Raw genomic sequence first — 26,328 nt, 5'->3', positions numbered from 1 at the left:
TATTTTACGTGCTAAAAATCTATGGTAAAGAAACAAGAAAAGCGAAGTCACTCTTTAAGCTCTACCCCACTCCCCAGGGCTCCCTGCTGTTGGCAGTTGTAAATTTCTCTCCGGAGCGTTCTCTATGCAGGTGTGTGTATACATCTGGGTTACTGCACATATAGGACTTAAAAAATACAAATGGGACCCGGCCACTCCTGTGGCTTTGTGTCTTGCTTTTATTTTCACTTAATAAGTTGGGAGCATTTCTCAGTTCCAGAGTCTGGCTATTGGCTGAGTAGTTCTCCTTCGTGCAGCCACCACCTGTGGCAGAACGATGAAGTGGTGCCCCTCTTCCTGTGCTAGAGCAAACCACGAGGCATTGAGCATCTTAGGCATTTGGCAAAGATAGTCTCCTAAGAGTGGAATTTCTGGGTCACAAGGAGCATGCGTTTTGAATGTCGCTAAATCTGCCCAACTTGCCCTCCCACTGTCTGCAGGGACCACACCCATTCTACAAATGAGGCACGGGGACCCCTCACCAGTATAGCGTGAGCCCTCCTTTTGATTTCAACCCCCAGTGGGTTCTTGCTGGTGACTGGTGAGCATCTATTCAGCTGTTCACTGGCCATGAGTGTTTCTTACTCTATGAATTACCCACTCTTGTCCTTTACCCATTTTTTTCTGCCGGGCTGTATGTGTCTTCCTGACTGGCTCATGAAATCTCATTATATGTTATGATATTAATTTGTTGTCTGTTGCACATGTTTTAAATATTTTCTCCAGGCAGTCAAACATCTTTTAACTTTGTTTATCGTGTATTTGCCATGCATAAGCTTTTTATTTTTATGTAGTAAAATCTGTCAGGCTTTTCTTTTATAGCTTCTGGATTTCGTGTCTTGCTTAGGATAGCTTTCCCTCCTCCAAGATCATGAAAATATTCTCCTCTCCTCTCATCCAGTGGTTTTATAGCTTTGTTTTTCCCTTTTACAGCCTTGATCCATCTGAAATGTATTTTGCAGCATGACACTCCCTTTCTTGTGAAACCTGGTCTTGCCGTGGCATACACAGACACTCCAACTGTACCCATCCTCCATGCACTCATTTCTGCATTCGACCACGCCACAACTATAGTGTGAGCCTTTACTATGTGCCAAATACTGATAATACAGCAGAGAAGACCACGCATCTGCCCTCAGAAGGATGATGTTTGGTGGAGGAGATAGATAGCAAACAAATAAATACACAGATAATGCAATTTCAGGTATGATGGAGACAATTAAAATGGCATAAGGGGACAGAGGGTTAACACTGGTGATATTTTAAATAATGTGGTCCGGAAAGGCCTCTCTGAAAAGACGTCTGAAACCAGAGATGCCAATAGGTGAGGGGAGAGAGAGCCACGTGGCTGCCAGGGGAAGACTGCCGCTGACAGGGAACAGCAAGGGCAAAGGCCCTGAGGGGCGAATGTGCTTTGCTGGGTCAAGGGCCAGCAGGGTGGCCATGTGGCCTCAGGTAGGGCCTAGGGGAGGAATTGTGGGCCGGTCGGAAGCTGGGGCTGTGGAGGCCATGGGGGAGCAGCAGGCTTTATTCTGAGCATGGTTGGAAGTCTTTATGATGGGCCTGGTGCGTGAGGTGTGTGGGGAAGAGGTGGTGAGTGGGTGTGGGTGTGTGTCTCCTTCTTCTTTCTGCCTGTCTTTCAATGTGGGTGCAGTGGGGCCCATCCCACAGCTCACTCCTCACATTCATTCTCATCCATGTGGTCTGCATCACCACCAGCATGCAATGGTGCCCTTGGCTTGGTTGTAGGCCCTCCATGTGCCTCTGAGAGTGACCCATGTTAACTCCAGCCCACACCCTGGTCTGAAGCCCCGTGTCCAGTGACCCCTGACCTCTGTCTCCCAGGTGCCCCCTCAGAGACTCACACATAACATGTCCCAATGTAAACTCTGTCACTCCCTCCCCCACTCTCTAGAGAAGGTGACAGAAATGGATGCTGGTTGCTGGACAGCTGCATAGGCCACACAGAGGGGCAGCAAGCATGCCACGGCCTGGACCAGGAGGAGGCTGGGCCGTAAGAGGCTGTTCCCTTGACTCGGGAGATTGCCAAGGGTCAGCCAGCTGGAGATGTCACCAACGACTTGCTGCAGTTGGGGAGGGAGTACAGAGCTGTCCCAGGATTCAGAGGGAGCCCTGAGCCAAACCAAGAGGCAGAGGGAGCTGGCAGGGCTGGCCCAGTCCTAGAGCCTGAGGGCAATCCCTGGGAGAGAGGCGGCAGGAAGACGGGCAAGGAGGATCCTTAGCAGGGACACAGGAGCACGAATGGCTGCCCAGGGAGGGGGCAGGAGGACTCATAAAAGTGGAAAAACAAGAAAAGTGACTCCATGACATCACTCACGACATGATGACTTCACCAAGGGTGTGGACCGTAAGTGGGTAGGGAGGGTCCTGTTCTCACCGATGCTGTGTGTGTATGCACACACACACGCAGCACACACGCACAGCACACACGTGTGTATGCACACACAGCACACACGCACAGCACGCACACGTGTATGCACACACGCACACACACAACACACACAGCACACACGCACAGCACACACGTGTGTATGTGCACACACACACACATGTATGCACACACACAGTACACACACCCGCACAGCACACATGCACAGCACGCACACGTGTATGCACACACGCACACACACATACAACACACACAGCACACATGCACAGCACACACGTGTGTATGCACACACAGCACACACACATGTATGCACACACAGTACACACACCCGCACAGCACACACGCACACACACCACACACATGCACAGCACGCACGTGTGTACGCACACACACGCACATACACACATGCACACACAGCACACACGTGTGTATGCACATACACCCACACAGTACACACCCAGCACAGTACACACGCACAAACCACACACACATGTACACACGCGCACACATGTATGCACACACATCCACACAGTACACACACCAGCACAGCACACACGCACACACTCCGCACACATGCACACACACATACAACACACACAGCACACACGCACGCACACACACAGACATACACCAATGCTGTGGTGTGTCAACCCATATGTGCACACATCACGGACACATTAACAGAGAGACACACACGCACACACTACAGACACACACACCCCACAGACATGTACACATGCATACCACAGATGAAACACACACACCACAGACACTATACATATCCACAGACACACACACACACTGCACACTGCACACACATACACACTAATACTACATAGACCATGGATACACACACCACATATCTCACAAACACATACATACCACAGTTACCAAGGACACAACATACCATCCATACACACACACACACACACACACACACACACACACACCACCCAGACATATCCTCACAGACACATACAGACACAGACACCACTGACACACAGACCCCACCAGGGACACCCCAACCCCTGCCCTGGGTCGCTGCATGTCACTGGCTCCTCCAGGGTAGGAGACCCAGGGTTCCTCGGGGGCTCACGCTCACATATGAGGAAAACTGGGGCACCACCAAGGCAGTCTGGGCCGAGTTGCCCTTGCTGGTGCTAGAGCACAGGTCAGGCTGTCTGTGCCCAGGAGCTGAACAGCCTGGGGAGCCAGGCCTGCCTGTCTTTGGTGACAGCCACTCCCCTGATGCAGTGACTGTGGAAATGGGAGCTCTCAGCGTCCCTGCCTAGTTGGTGAGCAGGCAGCTGGAGGGTCTTTGAGCTGGTCCCCAACGGGTCAAACTCTACCTCTTCTGCCAGGACTGTCACGGTGCCTGAACACTCTCCACCCCACCCCACCCCACCTTCCATGTGCTTTCATGTGTTTTTCAGCCATGGTTCATTTTTGGAATCTAAGATGGGGGAGGATGGGGGTCATACATTAAAGCAGAGGAGGAAGGGAGGCAGGAAGAGGGAAATGGGGGAGGTTGGGGGTGCGGGTGGAGCCCGCTACCGAGTGCCAGACCCCGCAGCAGGCATACTGCACGGTCTTACCTTATTGTTACACTCTACCTATCCCATGAGAAAGCTATTGTCATTTTGATTTTGCAGGTCATAAAACTGAGGTCCAGGGTGGTTGTGTGGCCTGCTGGAGACCACACAGCTAACCGACCGCACTGGGACCCATCCATAGCCCTCTCTCTGCACTGCGTAATCCCTCTCGGGACAACAGCCGGACACCAGGCTAAGGAGCCAGCTGTCCCGAGCCTGCCATGTTCCCCCATCAGCGCAGCCATCCCACTGCAGGAGGCATCGCAGCCCTGTCCCACAGGCAAGCTCGCAGGGTCAGAGAAGGTGCTAATTTCCATAGGGTTTCCAGACAGGCCTCAGCCCTCACCTCTGTGCCCCTTTTCATTTCTTTATTAACTGTTTTCCTTAAGAAGAGCCAAACTAAAACCTCTTATAACTCACATTTATCAATCCTCGGGCCAGGGAGGGAAGAATGGGACCAGCAGCAGAGGAAAACAGGTTGTTAGGCCCTTCCTAGGGAACCTGGGCCAGGGGGTCATCTGGGGAAAGAGAGGCAGGCCAGGGACTCGAGGACCGAAAGCTGGAGCTCAGGATGACTGGGGCCTGGGCAGGCACAGCTGAGGCAGGAGGGGGATGTGGGTGCTGGAAAGTCCTGGGGTCAATACTCCTTAGTCATGCTTCCCATGGAGCGGCCGGGTGTGGGCTGTCCGCTGTCCCGAGACTGGTGCCGTCATTTTCCCCCATTAGGAGGGCCGCGTGGAGGGGAGAACTGAGGAGTGAGAGGACGGGCAAAACTCTAGCTTTGGCCAGACAGACTAGGGTGACAGGTATGGGAGAGGGAAGGGCGGTCAAGCAGAAAGGGCCCCAGCCCTGGACATCAGAAATCACAACCACAGTAATTATGAAAGTGGATGCCTCCAAATGTTGGTTGTCACCTGGTTCTCAGCCTACTGCTGTCTCCTGTCCTTCAGTGGTGTCCTTTGGAGCCTGAATGCGACACACTTCTCTGTAGCTCTCTAGGACTAATTATGACCTCAGGCAGAAAAAGGATTTAAGGTGCTCCGGTCTAACATTCTGGAACTCAGAACCATCCGGCCATCGCCCCAGACCCCAGACCATGGTCCACAGGGCACAGGAGGCCAGCTCCCTGCCTCACGCTTCAGCGTCAACTCCACTGGGCCCCGCCGACTTCCCAGACACCCAGCCTTGAACACACCCCGTCCACCTCGGGTTTCAGTCTGGCTGCTTCTTCCCCCAGGGCTCCTGCCGCAGAAGTTTGCATGTCTGGCTCCCTCTCATCCTCCCGACTCTGCCCTTGGCCAGGCCCTCCCTAATACCCACCAACTGCTACATGCCACCCCCCACCCAGTAAACACAGGCTGTCATACCTCGTAGCACATATAATTAACCAAAAATATTAGTTAGTTTGCTAGCTAGTTGGTTAATTAGCTATTTAGCTCCTGGTTTATGTCCATACCCCCGCCCCTACCTGCTCCTAAGAACCTAGAGTTCAGGGACCTTGTTTGTCCTACTCAGCACTGATCTCTTTCTTGGCTCAACACAAAGGGGCGCAATGTCTTTGTTGAGTGAATGAATGAATCAATGAATGAATGAATGAGTGGTCTCACCCCCTGGAGCACCTACTGAATAAGTCAGGCACAGGGCCGCATGGATGCATAGAACAGGGTTCCCGTCCCCAGATGCTCCTGGTGCAGAGGTCTTCCCGTTGTGAGCCTGTCCCCACCTAGAACCTGTTCCTGATAATCAGCCTCGCCCTTGCTTACAAGTTGCCCCCTTGCACACCAGTCCTCACCCCTCCACATCTTAGTTCTGGTGGGGCCTCCCGCGTTAGAGTCACGGGAGCTCCCTCTGCATTCTCCTCACCCACTGAGCCTATTCCTGAGGCCATGACCCACTGGTTCTGAAGTCCTACTCTTCCCTGGCTAAAGGAGACCCTGTGTGACACCAACCTTAGGTTGAATAGCAGGGAAAGAGGCAGACTAGACTCCCCTGAGCCAGCAGAGGTGGTGGTGCCCTCGTCCCCCAGGAAGTTGAGCAACAGCTGCAAGGCCCCTGGAGGGAAGAAGGTCACAGTGGGAGCCACCTATGGAGAGACGATCCTCACCTGAGCAGGGGATGAGCAGGAGGCCCTCCAGCCCTCCTCCCCAGGCAATGTAGCCCCAACACTTTGGCAGCTTTAGTTTTTTCACAGAGTATGAGGCTACATGACTCCAATCTCTGGGGCTCACAAAGAGGTCAAAAGGGACATCATATGGAGACAGGGACTCAAAGAGTAAGGATGCTTCTACTGCAAGGGATAGAAAACCCAACCAAACATGGCATTGAAAAAAATTTCACGTAACAAGAAATCTTGAGGAAGAGCAGTACCAGGGCTTCATTAATTTAGCGATTCAGTGATATCCTCATGGACCCAAGTCCCTTCTGTGTTTCAGGTCGGCTCCTCAGCGTGTTAGCTTTGTGTTCAGATGAGCTCCTTTCATGGTTGCAAGCTGGCTGCCAATGTTCCAGGCATTATGCACAAACACGGCACCACTGAGGGAGAGAGAACACACGCCCCTGGCCTCTGTGTCTCTTTTAGCCAGTGGGAAATCTTTCCCAAAGTTCCTCCCCCAGCTCATTTCCCCTCACATCCTATTGGCTACAATTGTGTCACGAGCCTGCTTCAAAACCAATCACTGACAAGGAGCTTAGAATTACCATGTTTGGCTTAGAATAGTCAGGATTTACCTTGAAACCCTGGGTGGAGTGAGTGTGGCCACCCACCAATCCAAGTCTTAGCAGTGAGGAAGAGGACCACGGGGAAGGGAGTAACCTGCAGGGCAGAAAGCACAAGGAAAGGCCTGCAGAGCCTCGGTGTCCCAGGACCTACAGGCCCCAGGCTCGCTGGGTCTGAGGAAGACTGGAGATCCAGCCCTCGTTTAGGCCATAGGGTTACACAGCAACACACACCTGGGACAGCACTGGGCTTTTGAACACTGCTGAGTGGGAACCCCAGGGCTGCAAACTGCCAGCCAAGGGAGCTTGTGACTCCGGGGTCAGACAGACCGGACACCTCTGTCGTTGGGCTGATGTTATCCAGAGTGGAGCGCGGTGCCTGCTCCTTGGTTGAGGCTCCACAAACATGTGTTAGAGAGCCCACAGGAGGAAATAAATCCCAGCTGACGGGGTTTGCCTTGCTCAGAAGCTAGGGCCTCCGCCTCTCCGGACACGCCCAGCCCAAGCAGCTGTGGGCCTCTCCCATGCTCCCAGTAAAGTCAGGAGCGTCCTGGATGGTCAGTGAGGGAAAAGCCCCACCCTCTGGGATAGCATCCACTTCCTGCCAAGGAATTGTCAAGGCGTTTTACGGGCTTCCCTGCGACTCCCAAGGCCTTACCCCGCCACGAGGAAAGGCTGCATGGGAAGAGGTGGAGACAGCGCCCCCCCACCCCCACCCCAGAGTCCTATCTCCCCACATCATTAGCTGCTGTTGATGGAAAGTCAAATGACCCTTGAGTGGAAGGTGGTGTGTAGAGGAATTTATTTGCTTTTAGAGCCAGTTTTCCCCCATCTCGTCATCTGCGCTTAGCTCATGGCTGAAACTGGGTTGGTTCTTTCCCATTCCTGGCTGCCGTTTCCTTTGATTTTTAAGAGGAGCCCAGGAAGACAGTAGAACGGTCCCCAGACAGGCGATGAATACTGCAGCCTTTAGAGTTTTCAGGGTCAACAGGCAGAGGAGCTGGGGAAAGCTGGAAGCCAAAGATCTTTTTAACTTTAAAATCTGTTTCTCATCTATGAGCTCATTTGGTTTGCTTCACAGCCTATAAGTCAGTCAACCCAGTGATTTTTATGTCCATTTGCCAGATGAGAAAACTGAGTGACTTGCCCAAGGTCCCACTTGCGTGAATGATTGAAACAAGATTGGAATCCTCCAAGCCCTGGGCTGTTTGACTGCACTATTCATGATGCTTCCATGGGCGAGAAGGCCCTGCACTGGGAGGTCATCCCTTCTACTCTGGCCCCCAAACAAATGCTCCATTGTAGTGAGACTCTTTCCCAAGGCACCAGGCTGTCCCCTCAGGTGGCTGAAGCTTCACCAACAAAGCTGGCTGATGTACTCTTAGTTGCGATGCAATGCTTTGAATTTAGCTGCCAATGCCATGTTTGAAACATGACTGTAGGTGGTTTTTAGCAATATATGAGGTCTGACAATTAAGTTCCCAAACTTGTTGCAATGATGTTGCTAATATTTTTTGATATCAGAGGGATTATTCGTTATGAATTTGTACCAACTGGCAAACAGTTAACCAAGTTTACTCCTTGGAAGTGCTGGAAAGGCCACGTGAAAAAGTTAGACGACATGAATTTTTCGCCAACAGTGCATGGCTCTTGCATCACAACAATGCACCAGCTCACACGGCACTGTCTGTGAGGGAGTTTTTAGCCAGTAAACAAATAACTGTATTGGAACACCCTCCCTACTCACCTGATCTGACCCCCAATTACTTCTTTCTTTACCCAAAGATAAAGGAAATACTGAAAGGAAGATATTTTGATGGCATTCAGGACATCAAGGGTAATACGATGAGAGCTCTGATGCCATTCCAGGAAAAGAGTTCCAAAATTGCTTTGAAGGGTGAACTAGGCACCAGCATTGGTGCATAGCTTCCCAAGGGGAGCACTTCAAAGTTGACTGTAGTGATATTAAGCAATGAGGTATGTAGCACTTTTTCAGGGTGAGTTCACAAACTTCATTGTTTGATCTTATATTTGCAGAGGATTAGCAGAGGTGAGGGTCTCCGGTGCCTGGCAGAGATGCCTAAACCTCCTCTTGTCAAAGGCAGGACTCAGCCCACTAGCTCCATCAACAGAAAGGGCACAAAATTTACCTCTCTGGGCCGCCCAGAGCCACAAGACGCCCAAGCTACACTTGTGTAGCTGAATCCCTGAAGGACATGTGCTTCCTTTGGCCAGGTAAGGCACGACCCAGTTCCAGGTATGCTTAGTATCTAATTGCTAGGGGATACCGCAATCCCTGCTGGCGCCTGAGTCACAAGAACACACCTGGCTTTGTCTCCACCATCAGCGCACGCCCTGCCCTTCTGGACCCAGGAGAAGGATGAGCCTGTGGCTTGCCTCTTGCTCAGGTGCCTTTTCCTTCCCCACTGGGTCCATTAAAGCTGCCCCACGCTTTACTCCAATCCCTAAGTCCTTGACTCTGGGTAAAAGCCATCATTCCAAAGGGACAAATCCTGCTTCCAGTTCACTCCACCGTGCTTAGGGCTGGGCTAACAGGGAAGGGACACTGGGTGTCAGCCCTCAAGAACCTCAGTCTCTGTCAATGCCAAGCCCCACCTCTCCCCACTTTTAAGGTCCAGCCAAAGCCTATTCTCATTCCTATCCTGAGCCTCCTCTGATGACCATCACCCTCCCTTCTAGACCATCTTGGACCACCTAGGGATTTTAATTCCCACCCATATGCAGATGAACCCGGACATGCAGCTCCAGATGTGGCTTCTCCTGACCTTTAGCCCTATATGCAGGTGCCAACTGGAAGTCTCACCTGGCTCAGGCCACAACACCATGTCCATGGTCCACTCCTCAACCTGCTTCTCCACCTGTCTCTTTTCATCTGGGAGTCATCTGTGACCCTCCAGACCCTGTACCCAATAACCATATCCTGTCCCTTCTCTCTGTCCCAGCTGCCACCCTCCTGAAGTGGGGGTGGGCGTGGGGTGTTGATATTCCAGCCTCACTCAGCCTTTCTCCCTTCCTAATCTGACTTTCCCCAGGAGGAAAGATCATTCTAGATGCAAACCGTGTCATGTTGAAATAGTCTGCTTTGTCTCCAAGACAAAGTCCAGACCCTGGCAGGCTTAGAAGTGTCATCTCCCCTGGCTGACCTATGTCCCCTGCTTCTTTGTTCACGATTGCCCAACGCTTGCACTTCACCTTTATAACACCAACCTGCTCATACCTATAACCTCACCCATGCTGCTGTCTTCCTCCTCACACCTCAGCTCTGCCGTTCCCTGTGGCTCCCTTTTCTTCTGTCCCTGCTTCCCTCTGCCTTTTAACTCAGCCGAGACCTTGCCTGTAAGAAATGTTCCCGGATTACCCCCAGCCTGGGTCCTGTGTGTCACCTCTCTGCTTGTCCTCATGACACCACCTCCTCTGCGTCTGTTCCCATGTCTGCCCTCCGCTGACGGTGGGCTCCTGAGAACAGAAGCCATCTGATTTATCTTCACTTTGCCAAGTGTCTGGCCCCCTGCCTGTGCATAGTGGCTGCTCCCCATGCAAATTGGTCTGATGGGCAGCCCTGGCCCAGAGAAACAGAGCCATCAGGAACCCTGGGGAGATCAGGAGGAGGCACACCCAGGCGGTGGGGAGCAGCAACAAGCCCTGGCACAGGTGGTTTGAACCCTCATTCTGCCCCTGGCTCGCTGTGTGACGTTAAGCAAGCCACACAATCTCTCTGAACCTCCATTTCTTTATCTGCCATAAAAGAAAAACAGTGAGATGTTCTGCCCCCATCCTCATTTCCTGATGGGTTTGCGATGACAACATGAAATGGTGGGGACACATGGGGTCACAGGATTGTTAACATTCCCAAACGTCTTGAACAAAATGTACCCAGGAGACACAGAGCAGTGTGCCTTTGCCAGTGGAGAACACAAACCAGGCAGGAATGAGCTAAGCAACTCCAGACCTCCATCTTCTGCTGTATGGCAGGCGTAACCCCCTCAGTGGCACCAGGGGCCAAGAATACCTCTCCACCACATAAGCCACACCCGCACACATATTGCTCATTGCTGGGCCTCTTCTTCCTCCCCTTCACTTGTCCTTCATTCCTGTATCCAAAGAGAACCCCTTAGCCTCCTCCAAATTTCAGACCCGACTTCTCGCTTCTCTTGGAATCCTTCCCTTCTTGCTGTTCCAGGTAGGCATGAGCTCTGTCCTCTTGGTGCTCCAGTGGGTCCCTGCGTTTAACAGCCACCACTGTTCCCAAGGTCAAAGAGCTAGGCAGCCATGAAAAGCCACTTCAGTGCATACCTCCAGCTCACGCATGTGCGTGCATACACACACACACACACACACACACACACACACACACACGCCAGTTTGGAAACTTGTCTTTTCTTCTGAAGGATGCCTCTAATTGGGATTTCCATCTGCTGCAGCCTGAGTCAGTCGTCACCCCTCCCCTCCCCATGCCACTGTGTTCCACCCCGAAGTCCAGACCCCTAGGAACCCAGGGAAGTCAGGGGTCCCAGGAGCTTGCTTTCAGTCTCCAACATTCTCCTCCCCTTTCCAACACTCTTTCCCAACAAGGGCTCCTCTCCTGGCATCAAACCAAACCATCCTGTGTCCCATTGCGTGAGACAATCTCCCAACTGAAAAGTGAACCCACAATAATGTATTAATGACTGTCCCAATCTTAAATATTTGCAGTGCTACTAGGGATTCGGGGAAAAGATGCCTTAGCACAAAGGAATGAACAAAATGGGTGACGTGGCTGATGGCTGAGGCACCAGGATGGGAGAGGGAAAGCTGGGGTCCTCCTATCGCCCCCACCCACTACTGCCTCTGCACAGCGCCAGCCCCTGGCCTGGGGGTCAGGAGAAAGAACCAGAGGCTTCCTGCCTCCTAAGGCTCCCAGCTCTGCCCACCCCGGCCAGGGGCTCGTGCGTGCAACGCCTCCTGAACTGGGCCCAAGGTTCTGGCTGGAGGAGAAGTGGCCAGGGCTGGAGTCCAAGGGAACCCCACGAGCTTAGAATTTAGAACTGGAACCTTTCAAAGTCTGAGTCCATTTAGACTCCGAAAAGCACAACTTCTATTCCTTAAACAGAAAGGGCCGAGGGGCGAGTGGGGAGTGGTGGAAAGAGAGCATAAAACATCTCATAAAAAGGCTGGGAGTCCCGCCGGACATCAAAGGCTCCCGGGGAGCCGCCTGCCGATGAGTTCAGGGTAAAGGAATCGGCAGCATATGGATTAAATTCCCCATTCATTATGCATCCGCCGAGCCCGGGAGGAAACTTCACACAGCAGGGTCCCGGTTCAACGAGCTGGAAAACGCTCTGAGTCACGGAGGGACCCCAAAGGCAATCGGCCGCTCCCCGCGGTCCCGGAGCTTGTTTCCACTGTGGAAAAACCCACGCTGGAGGAAGCCGGCTGTGTCCTCGGCAGAGGCTGGCCTCAGATCACCGCAGGCACCGCAACTGCCCTCCGAGATCCGCAGCCTCCCGGGAGAGCCTCCGGCTCCAGTCAGGCAGCCCGGACCAAGGACGCAGCTTCACCTCCCAAGGCATTGCTCCTGAGCTAGGCCTGGCCTGCCCAGGGGTCCCCCACCCCCTGCCTGCAGCGTGTTCTCCCAGGGCTGCAGAAGGGGAGGCCTCCCTTTCTAGGCAGAGCTTCTGGCTGGAATGGACCCCGTGAGTCCCCTCGCTCATTCCCTGGGCCACTCACTGTGCTCATCCCAGCTCACCTCATAGGGCACCTCCTTTGAATCCTAAATAACTTATCCTCTTCCAAATTCTTCCCAGTCTTCCAGGTTATTCTTGGATCCGCAACCCCCAGGGAGCTCTGGGCCCACAGTGGTCACCATAGCAAGGTATCCACAGGGTCGCCTTGCCCAGGTCTCACTCCAGGAATGGAGGGCTCACTCCCTAGCCACGGCACTTGCCCCACAGTCAGCTCTCTCTCTAGCAGGAGAGAGACTTGTCACCCAAGGAAATGCCCGCTTCTTCAGGGAAACCGAGTCAACCACTGATCGATGGTCCAGCTGGGATACAAAGGCTGGGTGGCATCTTCAGATCTCCCCTCAGGATCGGTGAGGTCTTTGTGCAGACGGCCTGGCAGCTGGACTCCACCCTGTGCCTACTCTTCCCAAAGTGCTCCTAACCTCCCACAGGCAAACTCCATCTCCGGCTGCTTCCTGGGACCCCCACCTGTGACATATGCCAAACAGGAAACTAAGAAAAGCCACTTTCTGAAAAGCTAGTCTCTTGTCTGATATCTCCATGCAGAACTTCAGGAGAGCTGGGTGGAGAACGCATTTTGGCCCTCAGGGGGGAGAGGCTTCCTACTGGCCCTGAACATGAGTCCAGATCTTTCTAGCCAATCATGCCCAGACCCTCACACTTAGCATGCAGAGACATAAACAGTCCAGGATATGCCAGAGCCCTCTTCCTGTGCCAAGAGAGACAGAACACCGAAGAAGGCAGGCAAACCCATCCACTTCACATCTTTGAGTGCACAGGATTCTGCCCAATGGCAAACGTGGCCCATTGCTGGCTTTTGCCATCTGACTAGCAGAACAGCTTCTCTTCCCTTGAAGTGGGACATAGAAGCAAGCAGGAAGGCCTGCTCCTCACTCAGCCTCTGATTTAAAACTGAGCCCAGGAGTCTTGGAAATTAAGTTCCAATCTCAACTTCAGAGATCACTGTTAAATGAACAGTGGCATTACTCCTCAGGTTTCTTGGCCATAAAACATCACCAGTGGCCCCATCCTGCCTACCTCATACGGTTGGGGTGAGGATTCACCGAGAATGCAGTGGGAAAGCTTTGGAGTAATGAAGGGGTTCACATGAGCAGGAGCCTACTATTACAGTGACGTGGGACTGCTTCCCACCAACTGGTCTGCCTGCCTCCCAGGACTCCACCTCAGGAGGCTGGGATCACGTGCTGCACATCTGGGTTTTCCTCTGGGCAGCACAACCCTCCTGGAGCTTACTGAAGCTTCCAGGCTAATGAAATAAGAATCGCAAGAATCAGTGAGCACCCTTTCATTTTCTCCCAAAGGCCCAAACGCACACCAACAGACAGGGCACTTTTTTCTCATTCATATGAAGATGCTATACCCAGATACCTAAACCCTGTGAGGGATGGTTTTACAGAGGGAGAAACTGAAGCCTGGAGAGGTTAAGTAACTTACCCATGGTCACACCACAGGTATGTGGCGGAGCCAGGACACAGTTTCAGGTCTATCTGACTCTACCCTGTATAGAATGTTGGTGGCACAGACAAGCTATTATTAGACCCACTGTGGCCTCATAACGTAGTCTGGACAGAGGATTTCTCCACAGGCTGATTTATGCCTAACCCAGTCTTACAATTTGGGCGTACAGATAATCCCTTTCCTGACATGTTAGAGTCCCTTTGATTTTAAGTAACAGTGACCAAGCCAGAAAAAGAAATCATTAGAAGAATACTGAGAGGCCTGGTAGAATCTGAGGAAGGAACTGGACATCCCCACAGGAAGACCAGAAGGACAGAATCAGGATTGTCTGGGACAACTCTGAGGACCCCAAAGGTGGAGTTCATGGTCTTCTACCCAGAACTCTGTCATGAACTTGATTTGGTTTCCAGTTGTTCAGAAAAATTTCCAAATTCCTGAGAGAGGGAGAGAAGGAGGGAAGGAAGGAGGGACGGAGAGAGAGAGAAAATATGGGAATATGAGAATGATTGGGTAGCTTGAGTCGAATGTCTGCCCTTTTTTCAATCAATTGTTTCCTGGGTCAGGTCCCATAAGACAGTTTTGGTCGCTGACATCCTGCTGTGAATCACAGGGCGGTTACCAGACCAGTGGCCGTTTACAGAATAAAGGCATATTCCATATACCCTTCTACCCTGCAAGAGGGGCTGCTGCTCCCAGCATCATGCTTAAGATGACTCTACATATAACACACACACGTACGCACGCCTGCACACACGCGCATGCATGCACACACACACACACACACACACACACACACACACACACACACTCAGTACAGAACACACAGGATCCAGTGCTCAGTGCTGGCAGATTGCCGTCCATAACCCTCAATATCCATTCTCATGGCTGACACTGTTCAGGCCCCAGGGAAATACATCTCAGTATCTCTTCCCCAATGTCCTCGAAACCAAAGGTTATCTAGACTCAGGAAGGTTACACTTTAGCAGATGTCAGAGACAGACACTGCTTCCACATGTGAGGAGGATTTGAGCAGTGGAAGCTCTTATCTGAGGGAAAACACAAATTATTTAACTTGTTAAATCTTCTCAGCATGAATACAATATACATTTTCATAACATATTTTTAGTAACAAAATACTGTTCAGCATCCATTTTCTTCCTGTTAGAATTCATGATTCTGAAGGTATATTTATAGTATATTTTTCACAATAGTGGAGTTGATATTTTGCATGAGTGGTTGAGAAATATTTTGTAATATTAAACAATTCAGTTTGCTCTTCAATTGGTATATACGTACATCTACAATAGAAACAACATGAAGTGTAGTATTAATTCTTTATATTGGTAACTAGGACAAATACAGAATGCCAGAATTATGGGTAAGTTTTGTTTCATAGAAACATTTAACATGATTACTTGAATTTTTAAAAAATTAAAATTTTCAGCTTTACCTTAGTAATTTTGATTAGATTTTAATAATGATTCATTATATTTTGTCCTTCAATTATAATAGATAATTCTGAATATCTTAAGGAAAAACACTTTTCCGAAAACATACAAATTGAAGTTTTTTTTATTCTTATATTTATCATAATTTATGTTTTTAAATACATATATATTCAAATTTTGTACACTTTAAATACAATTACATTTTATTTTCAATCCTTTAGGTCAGAGATGGCAAACTTTTTCTTAAAGGGCCAGATAATAAACATTTTAGGCTTGCAGGCAAGATGGTCTGTCACAACTACTCAACTCTACTACTGCAGCATAAAAGCAGCTATAAACAAAATGTAAATAAACATGTGTGGATGTATTCCAATAAAACTTTATTTACAAAAACGATTTATGTGTTGCTTCATGTGTGAGAAATTGGAGTTAAGATGAATAAAAAGTGTGCTTTGATCAACACTTAATGAAGAGATTGTCAAATCTGACCACACTGTCCACTGAATATTAACATTCAAAGACGATCAATTCTGATAAAGTTATTGACAAACTTTCAGAGGTGGAGACTCAAAAATCAGAAACTGTAATATTCTTCATTACTGTGACAGAACAATATTTAGATAAAAGTATTTTCCTTCTTTCAAAAAATAGAAAATCCACTGATGTGATTTCAAAGTATTCATCCATTACTTTTCTCCTCTTTTCCATTCCCCCAGGGCAGTTAGGTGCTGTTAACCCCAGCAGATTAGGCTCTGGTAAAATAGTTTCTCCTGCGGCAGGTCTTGCGAAGAATACAAGTTTTGCTATATTTCAGATGGTTCCTTTTCCCTTCCCTCTGCTGGATGTATGAGGGGATTTTTCTCAGCTCTTCACTGTAAGGACCTGGTCGAGGTCCCAGAGATAAAACTCACGAAAATGTGCTCCCCACCCTCTGTCCCACAACTGGGTCCCCCTGGAGTTTGAACTCCCAGAACTGTCCACACGAAGCCTCCAGTAATTTGTCAGTTACAGTTCGGTCTCCCTCCCCCAGCCCTGGCTCCCGCAGAGATCTCAGTTCACAGTTTCTGCTCAGGTAAATTATGAGTCTCTGTATCTGTCTGTCGTGTCAGTCTCTCCAATTTGGGGGCAGCAGTTTGCCCTGTGACCTCACTTCTCTGGCAGATTTAAGAAGAGTTGCTGATTTTTCAATGTGTTCCGCTTTTTACTTATTAGGATGGAGCGGGGACTTGTAAGCTCCGTAAGTGCTGACCCAGAAACCATATGTTCAATCGTTTTCTCCTCTTTTTTGCTGTCATTTTATTTGTTATTTAAAAGCAGCATGATTACAATAAAATATTTTTCACTGTCTGTGCTTCTTCTCTGACATTATTTCATTTTATGATCATATTCAGAAAATAATCTTATTGCACAGAGGAAGGGGATTTGAGAAAACGATCCGCTCTGGGCAGTGGCGCGCTGGAGCCAGCTTGCACTGGCTGGTGAGAGCCAACTGTGAAATCACTTTCCAATTCTGCATTCAGTGATGTCATGTTTGTAGCTTGAAATCAGCCACAGTCGTAAGTATAATATTTACACCATAGAAATTTTCAAACACTACAAATCAGAACTGCCCCCACCCCACCAAGAGAGTTGGTTGTTAAATATTTACCAGTATACCTCTGACTCTAGGTGTCAGGTATGCTCGGTACACTACTGATCTTCAGGACCTGCGTGGGCCCAGTCTTGTCACTACCCCTTTCAAGTAGTGATGGAATGTTTGTGGGCCCTGCTCAATTTTATGGTTTGGTGGAGCAGATAACACCAGCTAACAGAGTGTTGTCAAGCTCAGGTGGCTTGACCATTGATATCGTCTAGCCAGGTGGACCGTTTCTCTACCAGCGCCAGTATAAAGCTACTTGTCAAAAGGAGAATAGTTGCTTGTTGAGCAGATCATAGCTTTGCTCTAAAGTCTTAGAGTTTCTGCTGTTTGTCCAATCAATGATCTACTAAAGGAAATTTAGCACGATTGGATCTCATGGATTATAAGGCCCAAAGAGAAGAGCTGCTTACGTTATAGACTGGACCAACTTAAGAGGCTCTGAGCTCCACCCAGAACTGGGAGTCTTATGGCAATTACTCACAAGTAATGAATCATAGTGTTTGGGTCTTTCCATGTTCCTTCCAAAGTCCAAAGCAGTTCACAAAGGATCATACCTCCTTCTTTGTAATAGGGATCTAGTGAGTCAATGTCTCTTTCACTTTGGAGGGACTATTCCAATATGTCCTAGACACCAGAATTCCAGAAGCTTCAGTGAGGTCGCCAAGTCCCTGTTTTTTAGGGGATTCATTGCCTTATCCTGTAGCACACATATATTTTGCAAAGGCATTTAAGTACCTGTTACTCTACTCTCCATGACCTGCTAGCTTTATGTCAGCAATGTCATAGACTAGCATTATATCATGTGGAGTGATGAGACAATAAGAGTGAATTGTGCCACAGAGCCGGATGTAATTCAGAGAGCAGACTGTGAAGATGGACTGCTATCCTTTTCAGGTGCAATCTAACTACTGAATTCCTGATGCCTTTGTGCTCATAGTGATTTACAAAAAGAAAAGATTTACCAGCTGTGATGTCATGGGTTGTGTAAATTTATCAAGACACCTCATCTAAAGTAACTGCTGAAACTGAAGACCACTTGAATGAGCTTACAATTATCTGGAGTTATTCTCAGAGATCGATTTGTCTTCTGCACCAACTCAACAGGCAATTGCTGTGTGAGAGTATCATAGAAATCACTACTGCTGAATGTTTTCTAATGTTCAACGTTGGCACCAATATCTGAAGTTCCCTAAGGATGTGGGCTAATAACTTTGATAGGGAGGTGGAATTCCAGATGCTTCCATTTGGTTCTTCCCTATTATTCCATAAACCAAGGAGTCAGTGTGGAGATTCTGTCAATTCCCAGGCATGTCCAATCAAACTATTCAGTCTAAACTTTGGCAAATAAACATGGGATGGGTTCCGGTTCCAACTGTCTTCACTGCGGTAGATTTAAGTCAAAACTCCCATTACCACCTTAGCCTCAGAATCCTCTAGCTGGTAGGCCACCGCAATGTTTTCAGTTTCCAGGAATTGGTCTTAGCTCAGGGCCAATGTTCAATAGTCCTTTCCCCAATGCTGAATTAACCCGCAAATGACCCAGCTCACTTTGCAGTAGGCCAGGAGGAAGATTCCGTTATTATAAGGTCCTGCTTTAAGGATAATGGGTTCATTCATGGCTTCTGGGTCTATGAGTTGAATCAGGTCTAGGGATTGAATGGTAAGAGGCCACGACACTCTATCATGATTATTTCAGTCCTAAGGTCCCTAAAATCAAAGAGCCATAACCAAGATCCCTGTGGCTCAGACCATCATCACACTAGCCCAACCCTCTTTAAAGCCACCCCCCCCACTGCCTCTGGTGGTCAAGTGCCATTGCCTGACCTCTGTTACTCAGGACGCCCATCCTTGAAATCATGCCTGTTCTCCCACGCCATCTCTGGCCTGCAGAGAACAGCCACCATAGCACTTCACAAAGAGGCTAACATGCCCCTCACCAATGTATTACTGGAGAAAGGGAGGCCTTCTTGGGGAATAAAACTGGGGAGGATTTATACATAATAAATCCACTTCAGACGTAATTTTACAAGAAATTTCTGGCATTTCAGTGTAGGCCCCCACTGAGTCCAGGTTTCCATCAAGCAGCCAAAGGACGAGGAGGACTGCCTCCGGCTGCCCAGGCTGCACAGGGACCCCACATCTTTGGGAAGCTCCCCTATGTTGGTAAACCCCACCTGTTCTAAAGCCAACGGGTTTGACAGATGCTTAGAAATAGAATCGACAAAACATGCCGATAGATCGGATGTGGAGTATGGAGAAGGAGATTGAAAGATGACTCTAGGTTTTGTCAGGAGCAATTGGTGGATGGCAGTGTCATTGAGTGACACGGGTAAACTGAAGGGGGTGCAGGTTTGACGTATATGCCCCATCACACCCACTGGGCAGAAGTGGAAATTGATGATTAAAGGATCTAAGTGTCTTGTCTAAGGTCACACAGCTAATAAGTGACTGTGGGATTTGAGTCCGTGTCACTTGATTCCAAAGCCCATGCCCCCTCCCAGCCTCCCTTCCTGCCCCTTCATTCTGCCTCCTACTCATCGGCCCTGCCCTAGGTGGGGTAAGGCGCACCTCCACGGTGCATTTGATGATTCCACTTGGCATACCTTTTTTTCATTCTTTTTAAAATTTAATTCTATCTATATCCCTATGAGGTAGATTCTATTACCCCCAATATTACAGATGAGGGAGCTGAAGTGCAGACAAATTAATTAATTACTTAAGCCCACTGATGATAGCTTTTACACTTTATCTTACCAGGCTATCAGGAAGATCAAAAGAGAAAGGGTTTGTGAAAGATCTTTGAAAAGTGAGTTTCCCTGGTATAATAAAACAATTAACTCTCTGTGGTACTTGCTGTTACAGCTTCTTGCTAAGTGTCTCAGCAAACCTTGGTGAACATTATATTGGAAGGGACTTTTCCTGTCACTCAGGAATTGGTGACCAGGATCCACACATGAAAACGAGGAGGCACTAAGTATCCACAACTTACAGACAATTGCCAATTACCCTACCCAGACTCCTTCCAGGGAGGCCTCTAGACAGCAGCATGAAACCAGGTTCCTAGGACAACCTCTCCTCTCTGTCTGTCCTCCCCTGACCCCCGCCTTAGGGTAGCCATGTCCAGAAGCCAGGATGGGGTGAAGTAGGAGAGAGGATATGTCTCAGAAAAGAGGTCTTCCCAGTTATGAGGTCCAATCTGAGTGGAGGAATAAAGTAAGATCTATTGAGTTAGGATGGAAGGTTTAAAAGGGAAGAATCTTTTAATAACCAAGTCATTTTAAGCCACTTGCCATGTTTTTAAGGATTCAGTAAAACTTGCTTGCAAACAACAATGGGTTTTACAGTTAAAACTCTCTAAACCGAACCTCCTCAATGAAACTCCCCCTTAGACAATCTGGCATGTAGCCTGCCCAGGTGGACACTGCTTCTCGTGGCCCTTTGCAGAAGGGACGCTGCAGGGAGCAAGTGCTGGGGTCCCAACTCCCCCACACACACATTCGCGTTGACTGGGCAGAGAGGAAAGGAAGAGCTGCTGACTCATAGCTCAGTGACGGCACTCCCACCCCTGGTGACAGAGACCAGATGGCAAAGCCCTGTCCTGAGACCACCCAGCGCTCACAGCTCAAACACGCCTGTCCATCAGAAGCAGGCCAATTAGCTGTGTGCGGCTGCTGTTTTCTGCCAGGAGTTGCTTATGTAAGTCAGGGCGGTTGTCCTCGTCATGGACTATTAGGCCATCAGAGATGGGTTTGAAACACAAAACACAACACCTTACCCAGAAAGCACAGGACTAGGTCAGAGGTTGATGGGTTAGGAGGATTCTTCACGCTCCTGTTGGCATTTGCCCAGGCTGCCTGGCTAAGTGCCCCTGAACGTCAGGCCCCAGCAGTGAGTGCCAGCACTATGACCACAGCCACCTGTAGTCACTGCCCGAGGATGGAAACAAGGCTTCACGCATGTAAGCATGGTGACGTTGGTCTGCCTACTGGTCTGCCAAGAGAGTTAAAACTTGGTCCCAGAAGCTTCTATCACTTCCTGTCTTGTGGAATGGGGGTGGGGGGGAGGAGGACCTTCCACTGGCAGGGCTCTGAGAGCTGCAGGCTTCTCCCCAGCTCTGCCCTGTTTCTGGGCCCAGCCCTCCACTCTCTGCAGGGTCTGCACAAGGAAGGGGTCAAGGCCAACCCGGGCCAAGCCCAGACTCAGAGCCTGTATGGTACAAAGGAGGCAGTAGGTCAGAGAGAGCCTGGAGCCATCTCAGAAGTCTTCATGCGAGGGGCAGTTGCATCCCAAAGAATTAGAAAGCACGGGCCACTGGAGGAGTAGGCAGGGCATTGTAAGCATAAGGAGGAACTCAGCAGAGCGAGGGTGAGATTCACTGATTTGTCTGCCAAAGCTTCTTGGAAGTCACGTGTAAAGGCCGTGTGCTGCCCCTGATAATCGGACCATCAGGGGTCGGCAGGACTGCGCCTTTAGGGGCTTTCTGTCTAAGAAAACAGGGAGAGAGCAGCCGGAACGGTCCTAACTAAGTGCTATTATGGGGCGGAGGTGGCCAGATGGGTCCGGGCTGGGCCTGCGTGTCTGGGAGGTTCTGAATGAGGCCCTGCCCACTTCTCTTGCCTTACTCTCTCCATTCCAGCCATGACTGAATTCTTCTCACCCCACAACTTCATTCTTTGATGCCTTGGCCAGTGGACCCAGAATGTTCTTTCCCCCATCCCCTGCCTGGCAAACTCCTACTAACCCTCAGCCTCTCTGTGAAGCATCACCTTCCCTGGGCCCCTCACCAGACTGCATGGAGGACCCTTCTGCTGGTTTCTCCAGGATCCTGGCCTGACTGTAATAAGGATATTAGATATTAAGTCATGTTATCCTCACAAAAACTCTACGAGGAGACATTAGTATCTTCATCTTACAGATGAAGTCACTGAGGCAAAGAAAGATTAAGTTGCCCAAGGTCACACAGCTACTTCCTCTATGGCAGAAAACTCTTGTAATTGTTTATAAGTCTGACTCCCTTCCTGTCCAGGATGCGGGCTGGCCTTCCCCACCTGGCTTCATGGTGCTTTTCTGGGCCGGAGTCCAAGGGATATTTGTCCAGCAAAGAGTGAACACTGGCTCACAAAACAAGCAGCCATCCTGGAACCCCCACAGGTCGGCTGCCACGCCATTGATGTCAGTCACATGTCATCACCTCTGGTTCCCTGACTGCTACCCTCCCTTCCTAGAGGTGACAGCAGGGCATAGCCTCCAACAGCAAGAAAACAAACAGCACCAATCGTACCACCTCCCATGTTTCTCGGAACTGGATGCCCTTCTGGATATCATGTGTGAAGGCATTCTGCCAAAAGGGACCAGGGAGGGTCAAGAAAGATGTAGACAACGCAGAGTGGCAATGGAAACACTGACCAGTCCTCTGGACCTTTGGCCAGATGTCACCCACCTTCATCTGTCGCCATCCATGGTTTGTGCAGGCAGGTGGCCAATCCCACAGCCAGGGACAAGGGGGGCTTGGTACCAGCCCCCTCAGCCCACATGGCTTCCATCCTCAGAACAGGCCAGCTTCTCCCTCTGCTTCTTAGGTCCCCAGGTCTGTTTCTCATGATGGTGCCTTCCCAGATGCCTGACCACAAAATTCCTGCAGTTAGGCACATACCACAGAGCCGATGTGATTTTAATTGTATTTCTCCATAGGCTGGATGTCACCCCACTCTAGCCTTCCTCTATTTTCCTTACAGATTCATCAACAACTAGTGGGTGAAAACACTCCATTGGCACAACCCCCTCCCTAGCCTCTTTGCAAACACAGGCGAGCACACAAAGAGTTGCTCGCAACTTCAAAGATACATATGCGCAGATATGCACACACATGCTTAAGAATTCCAATTTCTCTCAATAGTTTTGATAGGTCCCCTCTCCACCCAGAGCTCTGCACAGCAAGATTGGAATAAGGACCATTAGTCATGAGTGGCTTCCCCAGAAGCCATTGCCTCAGTAGACTCTAAAAATAACAGGGGGAACCCAAGTTGCCAACATCAGTGAGGCCATCACAGCTGCAACCAGTTAGAATTAACTCAGCCAATAACAGTGGCTTAAACCAGTGTTTCTCTAACTTGAACAGACATACACATCAAGAAGGGATCTTATTAAACTGTAGATATTGATTCAGCAGCTCTGGGTGGGACACAAGACTGCACCTTCCTAACAAGCTCCCAGGAGATAACAATGCTGCTGGTTCTTGGAACACACTTCAAGTAGCAAAAGCTTAAACAAAACTTTATTTCTCCCTCATGTTCTTGAAGTTCAGAAGGAGTCATTCAGGGCCAGTATGGCACTCAGTGGTCTCAGGGATCCACGTTCCTCGTGTCTTATTGCTTCACCACGTGTGATTTCCATTTCCAAGTTGATTCTCTGATCCAAAATGGCTGCTGGAGCTCCAGCCATTACACTGCATTTCATTCAGCGACTTTCTCATAAAGCAAGAGCTGATAGAAGAGGAGATTGCCCCTTCCCTATAAGAATACAATAGAATTTACACACTTCCACTAATATCCCTGTGGGGGCAGAGCCCCAGAAAGTAGTTTACAGGCTCTCGGCCTCACGTGGAGGAGTGCTGGCTCGGGTAGTAGATGGCCGTCAGCTGTGGCTGATTGGCCGTCAGCTGTAGCCAGTTAGCCAATTAGCCGCCAATATAACTGCTGCGGCTACGGAGGAGAGTGGAGGAGAGTGAAAGAGAGTCGTCGGTGGGTTGCAGACAAAACGGACAGCAGGTCGCACGTCCAGTGAACCCAGCCTCCAGTGAGACCGTAGTGGTATGACTCCCCTACCTATGGCTCCGTGGGTGTTCCTTTTTGGCCTCACCATATCCTGCGTTATGTGGGGAGCGGGACCAGAGACCCTGCAGGCCTCCCCGCACGACAATCCCTCTAGCCATAATGAAGTCACATGGCCTCATCTTTGCCCATCTATAAAGAAGGCTGGGAAAGTCTTTTTCTTTTCAGGTTACCATGTGCCCAGCTGAAAATTGGGAGTCCTATTACTGAGGAATTAGATAAGGAACGTTGGAAGGCAATTAGGAGTCTCCAACACACAGCAAGCTGAGATGAAAACGTAAACAATTCTGAATTTTTGTCAGCAGAGCCAGTTTTTTCAAACTTCCAGGGCCAAACATGAAAATGAACCACACTTCTGACCCCTGAGACCTCTGCCCACAATCTCGCAGTCCCCCTTCAACAACTCTGATAATGACGTAAGCATTACACAGAGGCAGTATTAAGTATGATGAAGCCACATGCACTGCTCAGGTTAAACCTCAGTTCTACTACTTACTGGCCGTGTAATTTGGGGGAAGTTTCTTAAACTCTCGGGGCCTCAGTTTCCAACCTGCAAAATGGGGATAATGCTAGTATCGCTCTCCAAGTGTTGGTGTGGGGATGCAATGAGCATAGCTTGCCTGGAATGAGCATAGAACAAATGCCAGCTCTGGTGAGGAAACAAGGCCCCTTCTAATTGTCTTTATCAGCCCCCTCAGACTACACCCTGTGCCCAGAAATCACAAGAGAAGGAGGAGACGCCAGACCATCCTGGAGGAGCTGACAAGCCATAAGCTGTATCTAACTCTGAATTAATGACCTTGGAGCTACACACTGGAAGACCAGTCATTCATTTACAGAAGAAACCAAAGAACTTCGCACTGTGATAGCTTTGTAACGCATCACCTTGGCTAGATTAGATGGAACTCCACTCCCCGGTGTTCCTTTCCTTATGTGTTTCTGAGTAGGGTGGGCTACTCAGCAGAGAGCTGGCGGAGGCAGGGCGGCTGCGGCGTTTTGGAGCACACATGCTGTAAGCATGTGGAGAGCTGGTCTGATGACCTGCCTCACCAGTGCAAAGCAGCAGTGGGTCAGAGGTCTGTTTTAGATGAAGAGCCACAGCTTCCGCTGGATTCCTTTATCAACAAGGTCCGAGGCAGCAGGAACAGGCAGGGGCTTCCATCCTTCCTTGTGGGGTTCCAGTGCATGCCCCTGGAGTCCCAGCCTGCTCATGAGCCTCCATTTCTAACTGGTGCCCTGTGGACTTCAAGCTCCAACATCGAACGTGGAGACGTTTAACCAGCCCCCACAACTGGTGTAAGTCAATTCCCTGGAGTAAATTATCTATGTATCTATGTGTTTATCTATCATCTATCTATAATCTCACTCTCCTCCACCCGTTTTGCTCCAGTGGTTCTGTGCTTGAATCGCTGACTAATAACACCTACTATCAGAAATGCAGAAAAACTTTCCTGTCATTCAAACCCCTATTTCACAGCTGGGAGAACTGAGGCCCGCAAAGGTAAAATGCTTTACTCAAGGTCACCCTGAGAGCCAGTGACTCAGGAGGGACCAGAACCCGCTCTCCTAACTCGTGCTCCAGCGGACATCTCCATCAGTGCACATATGTTCACACAACAGAGAAGTCTAAGACCCTCCTGCAATCCACTGCCAGGCCTGGGGTGGAGATTCAGGGCCAGGTTACATGTAAGTCCTGCTTTCAAGCTGCCCACAGTCTGGTGGGGAGGCAGGTTTAAGTCTGTAGACAATTTTAACGTGAGATGGTAAGTGCCCCAGGTGAGGGGACAGTGAGTTCAGGGGCCCGTGGGGCCCAGAAGCCAGCCCCTTGTGTGACATCACAAGGGGGAGGCAGCTACAAGGGCCCTGATCTGCTCTGAGGAAACGCGAAGAACTCTCCAACATGGCCATAGTGAATCGTGAGCCGCGAGCTCCCTGCAGAGCCAGCCCTGAGCAGTCCCAGAAAGCGTGAGGACGCTCCTCTGCCCACCAACCTACCTGCTGCCCTCTCTTCCTGCTGCAGGACGTGGTGTTCCGGTGTCCTCCCCTCCTGACTGAATGGCCTGGTCTCTGCTCAGACCCCGGCTTTCTGAGTGTCCCCTCTGGTGATGAAGGCTTTGTCTCCTATGCAATGAAATAAATAATGGGGAGTCAGGAGCCTGGGAGGGGTTTCTGAAGGGGCCCCTCCCTCTCCACTTCTGCCTGAGGCCTTGCTCCAGGACGGGTTTTCACAGCTGCAGACAGTGCTCTGTGTGAGGAATCTCCAACATACTTTGTTTAACAAGCTCTTTTCAGGGCCGACTATGTGCTCATCATCGTGCTAGTCATGGGGACCCAGAAACTCACTGAGCCCCAAGCCCCGCCTGCCCCCAGCCCCTCGCTGGCCACCAGAGCCTGGCCTGAAGTGCTACAAACATCCTGACTGACATTTCGAAGTC

At 49.9% G+C, this 26,328-nt stretch overlaps 1 long non-coding RNA gene across 1 annotated transcript in view; it reads right to left on the bottom strand.

Moving 5' to 3' along the window:
* The window catches only part of LOC141567233 (uncharacterized), a 51,258-nt gene extending 25,255 nt beyond the window's left edge, over window positions 1-26,003 (bottom strand). Inside the window, exon 1 of the long non-coding RNA XR_016019598.1 lies at window positions 25,889-26,003. This is a non-coding gene — a long non-coding RNA (uncharacterized LOC141567233). The remainder of the gene's footprint in view (window positions 1-25,888) is intronic.
* Between the last annotated feature and the right edge of the window lie 325 nt (window positions 26,004-26,328).

Source organism: Rhinolophus sinicus, chromosome 17 (assembly GCF_057876585.1).
Source record: "Rhinolophus sinicus isolate RSI-liver-muscle chromosome 17, RSI-T2T, whole genome shotgun sequence".
Lineage (NCBI taxonomy): Eukaryota > Metazoa > Chordata > Mammalia > Chiroptera > Rhinolophidae > Rhinolophus > Rhinolophus sinicus.
The sequence above is the reverse complement of the archived record's forward strand: the minus strand, read 5'-3'. Positions and strand labels throughout refer to the sequence as shown.